Source organism: Pyxicephalus adspersus, chromosome 12, assembly GCF_032062135.1.
Source record: "Pyxicephalus adspersus chromosome 12, UCB_Pads_2.0, whole genome shotgun sequence".
In the NCBI taxonomy this organism is placed as follows: Eukaryota; Metazoa; Chordata; class Amphibia; order Anura; family Pyxicephalidae; genus Pyxicephalus; species Pyxicephalus adspersus.
In genome coordinates this window covers 8,500,394-8,505,598 of record NC_092869.1, presented here as the reverse complement: position 1 = coordinate 8,505,598, position 5,205 = coordinate 8,500,394, and the positions used below count along the sequence as shown (strand labels likewise).

The window sequence follows — 5,205 nt, the reverse complement described above, 5'->3', positions numbered from 1 at the left end:
TGGTATTTTAGATGTTTGTGGTCCTGCCATCTAAGTACCGGTACCCATGTGTCTGCCCTCTGAACCTAGGAAGCATTATTCACCTATTGGTTCATTTTCTCATGTTGTATGTCAATCCTATTGTTTTTATCTTGTTCCGTGCTGAGCTTAGTATTTCATGTTATTTTTGTCTTGTATATATAGTTGATTTTTGGTTTCCTCCCGGTACTCTGGTTTCTTCCCACAACCCAAAAATATGCTGTTAGGTTAATTGGCTTCCCCAAAAATTGACCTTAGACTGTGGTAATGACATATGGCTATAGTAGGGACAATAGATTGTGAGCCCCTTTGAGGGACAGCTAGTCACATGACTGTGAACTTTGTACAGTGCTGTGTAATATGATGGCGCTATACAAATACTGTGTAATAATAATAAATAAATAATAACGTCCTTAGAATGTTTACTGAAGTTGAACTCAAAACAGAGCAAGGCAAAATCGAACAGCAATCAAGCTGATAGGTGAATTCAGACAGTGAGCCTGATCTCTCTCTCCAAGATTGGAGAAGAGAGACTATCTTGTGAGAACCTGGGTGATTCAGCAAATCTGGAATGACCGTCTTAAAAATCATTTGCTATTATTTGTCAAATAATTTCACTCCTGCTCCAGAACCATTTCGGCTTTTACTGGATCACAAAGGTTCTCCCATGATAGTCTCTCATCACCAGTCTTGAAACTAAATCAAGCCCAGCGAAATGTGCTTGTACATTGCACTGCATCTCATTTCTTCTTATCTCTGAAATCATCTGGTTGGAGGAAAGAAAAAAAGATGCCAGATTTCATTCCCAGCATCCCTGCATTTCAGGGATAGAAGGGGGTGAGCGATTATCTGACCTTATTCTGTAAACACGAAACTAAAAGGACATGGTCCAGGTATACGGACCTAACATTGAATAGGGTTTTTAATATAGTTTATCTGTGGGAGGAAAGCCAGGCTTTTGAAGGGCAACCAGAGTTAAATCTTTTTGGATGGCTGCCTGCAGTTCACCCACATACCACAACTAAAATACTCTATACGAGAAGACAACACTTTATTTTCCCTCCTGGATCACTGTCATTTACTTCTACTAAGACAGACAGGGATGGCAATGTAACCATTGTGCTTATAAAAAGTCCTGGAATAAACATTTCAAGCTTCTATCACACCGTTCACTCCACTCGGACATCTGGAAACACCAGCAGTACGTCCAAATTGATATTGGTCTCACTATCAAATCACTTACAAGTAGAAATTCGGTATCATAAGGCTCTTAATGCGTTAAAAAGCCCCAGCAATAATACTAAGTCTCCCCTTACCCCTGAGGAAGCCTGGTTTTGGCAAAACGCGTCGGGTGGGACACCTTACCACCATCGCTAACCTAGTACGATACTAAACTATATTGCTATTTTTTGTGAAACTAGTGGTTATATGTTAGCCTATGATTTATTTATTGAGACACAGCTCTTAATCTTTTAAATTATGTTGTTGGAACAATAAAATTTGGTGTTTTTAAAATTCAATCTGGTTGCCCTTCAAAAGCCTGGCTTTCCCTTCCTCCTCTTCTTCTCTTCCTCCCATAGATACGATACGATATGTAATCACAGGTTGGGCAAATAGGAGTCCACTCCTCTTTGATTATCCATTGGGGCTTTTCTTTCGGGTGGAACAAACTAACACATTTTCATTATAGTTTATACGGTAATAATGTTTTGTGAAGGGGTTTCTGTGCTGTTCTGTAAAAGTTTTTCCTTCCTGTAAGGTGTTTGTTGTTTTTTTTAGTTTAGAATGATAAATTGTTATTAAATAGAAATGGACATTTGTTTGTAAATGGAAACCTTGGGAGAGCTATGTGATGACCCCTGTTGTCTTCTGTATCTCAGGGCAAAATAAAGTATTCAGTGCATCTCTGCAAAACATTTCCTCTTGTTTTATCTTCTGAACAACCATGGAATGTTTGCATAGATATTTGCCATAGTACAGGCCTCCTTTAAAATGCCACCAACTATGAGTATACATAGAAGTATTTTTGACTTTGCTAATCTCGACACTTGTTCCAGATTAGTGGCTCATTAATAATGTCAGAGGACCAGGATAACCAGGCAAATATCATAGGTGAGGGGTTTGTAGCCCTTTGTTTTTATGGCTGTGTTTTTGTATCCCCTTGTGGGAAGAGGGCAACACCATCTTCCTTCTCTTCTTCCTCCCAGAGAAATCTTCGGCCACCTTGATTGGGCACGCCAGGATACGGTAACATCTGAGCAGGTGCGCAAAAGTTCATTCATCACTGGCACAAGCAAGGGGAGCCAGGACATCTGAGTTTTCATAGCAATCAAAGTTGACGTTCTGCATGTACAGCTGAGCTGTGTTTCCAGAAAACAGGAGTGATCAGCCAGGTAAGATTTATTATTGCAGAAGGGACATCGCCTGCCTGATCGAAAATTTGTAAAAGTGAAACTTTAATTCCACATTAAGGGCTCATTTACACCGGTGGCATTGAGCTGTGTTGGGCGTACATGCAGTGAGATCGGCATTCTTTTTTTTACATTTACAGCAGCATACGTCACTCAATCTCATGTCTGCACAGTGTGAGACTGGAGACGTAGGCAGAAGGAAGAAGATGATGGCGCCCAACTCTTCCTCTGACTGAAGGAAGAAACTGGAATGGCAGGGGTCTGAATTGAGGATAGCACAGGAGGGATCGAGGATTGTGCAGGTAAGTAGGATTTTTTTATTTTAGCTATAGTTCCACTAATGTGCCTCCTGTGAGTGCACTATGGTATTAATTAGCTCCTATTGTTTGATTAACTGACCATTGTTACTGGGACTGAAACTGAGAAATAAAAATTCTGAATTGTCAACAAACCAGGAACAGAAGGAACATCTTACAATTGGGACACTTCTTACAATGACACATTCAAGAAATAACTTTTCACTTCCTTTTGGTTCTACAGGACAGGAAATGAAATCTCTCCAATAGTAACAATTCCCTACTCTATCCAAAGATATTCTTTAACCCACCACAAACTCCCAGGCCCCTAGACAGCCCTCAGTCAACAGGGCTCTGATGCTGCAGAGCATTACCCCTCATCATTTGTTCCTCATCCCTCCTCATGGAGTAAGGATTTAAACATACCAGCTCCCATTTAACTTATTGCCCATTAACATAAAAGCCACCAGATTTACACAGCTTCATTTCTGTTAACGCTGTTTTCATAATAAAGTTTTTACGGGGATCTGACAAAGCTTTATTAACAATCACTAACAATCAATCATTCAAAACTTGTTTCCACAAAGGTACCTTACTAGACACCATACATACCTCCATACGAAACTCTGCCCACATTGGCTGAGCTACACCCAACTGCCTGCTGATGGGTCTTAGTCTAAGCACATGCCCCTCCCTTCAGACGTTACACCATCCTGTCCTATAGGAGATGCACACGCAGACTGCCCCCACAGGCATCCCAGATCATACTACTGCCCCCACAGCTACCCCATATCATATCACTGCCCCCACAGGCACCCCAGATCATACCACTGTCCCCACAGCTACCCCAGATCATATCACTGCCCTCACAGGCACCCCAGATTATAGCATTGCCCACACAGGCACCCCAGATTAAAACACTGCCCCCACAGTTACCCTAGGTCGGAACACTGCTCCACATGTACTCAGATCATATCACTGCCCTGACAGGCTTGGAAAGTTTTTTTTGGCCAGACTTTGTATATCATCAATGTGAGATCTCAGGCACCGCTGCTTGACTGCTAATCTCAGGAGATATTGTGAGGAAACCCCTGTGCTTCTCACAGTACTTCTTTCTGGAGATTCTGACATGAAGAAGCAAAGCCCTGCCTCTACTAACACTACCCCCACAGGCACCCCAGATCATATCACTGCCCCCCAGGCACCCCAGATCATATCACTGCCCCCCAGGCACCCCAGATCATATCACTGCCCCCACAGGCAACCCCAGATCATATCACTGCCCCCACAGGCAACCTAGATTATAGTATTGCCCAACAGGCACCCCAGATTGTAACACTGCCCCCACAGGTACCCCAGATCACATCACTGCCCCCACAGACTAACTGGCGGTCCTCAAGAAAATTTTGGTGATTCGCAGGACTAAAAAGGTTGGTGACCATTGCCCCAGATCATATCACTGCCCCCACAGGTACCCTAGATCATATTACTGCCCTGACAGGTATCCTAGATTATTGATGTTGGGATTAAAACTCCAAGGCATAAATTGTTATTTGGGAATAAGTCACTAAAAGAAACATAGGCTAAAAAAATATATAGAAGAGCTGTACACTCTAAAGTGCAGCTCCAGGTAATTATAATGCTAGGTAGGTTACACTGAAGGAATGTAGAGACTTCGTGAAGTTGTGCTTTATGGGAGGAGAGCCGAACTTGCTAATAAAGTTATTCACACTGACGCCGCGAGTGACGCTTTGTTCGTCACGTGATACGAGTCATTGGGAAAGCGCAAGGCTGCATGCGTCTCCAATTCCGGTTCCGGTCTGACGTCTGGTCTCCGTTAGTGCCGCGAAGAATTTTATTTTTTCGTAAAGGGAGGGGGGCGGCGCACCGTCAGTGGGTGAGTGGGAGTAAGTAATAAGTTACAGTGCTGACTGACCACGTGTAGGCCGCAGAATCCCCGGACTGGCGTGCGAGTTGTCCCAGGGCCGTGGAGGGAGGTGGTGTGAGGGGGCCGCTGCTTGTGGTGATCACTGTGAGACTCGGGGCTCATTATATGAGGCTGGGCACTGAGGTGGTTTGTGTGTATTATTGGGGTCATGATTGTCCCCAATTGTTTTCCTAATTATAGAACATTACAGAGCAATTGCCAGTAACAGGGATTGTAACATTCACCCCATACTTTGTAACATTCACCCCATACACCCAGTACATTGTAACCTTCACTTTGTACATAATAACACCCCATACATTGTAACACCCCATATGTTGTAACAATCACCCCGTACATCCCATACGTTGTAACAATCACCCCATACATTGTAACACCCTATTCACCCGTACATCCCATACATTGTAACATTCACCCCATACACTGTAACATTCACCCCATACACCCAGTACATTGTAACCTTCACTTTGTGCATAATAACACCCCATACATTGTAACACCCCATTCACCCCATACATTGTAACATTCACCC

General features: G+C 43.2%; 1 protein-coding gene across 2 annotated transcripts in view; it reads left to right on the top strand.

Moving 5' to 3' along the window:
- The first annotated feature begins 4,499 nt into the window (after positions 1–4,499).
- Positions 4,500–5,205, top strand: part of PRPF3 (pre-mRNA processing factor 3) — a 17,603-nt gene continuing 16,897 nt past the window's right edge. The window contains exon 1 of one of the 2 annotated variants that reach the window (XM_072427568.1): positions 4,500–4,632. The gene's annotated coding sequence lies outside the window, so the exon portion shown is untranslated. The remainder of the gene's footprint in view (positions 4,633–5,205) is intronic. The other variant, XM_072427566.1, reaches the window with a different exon arrangement.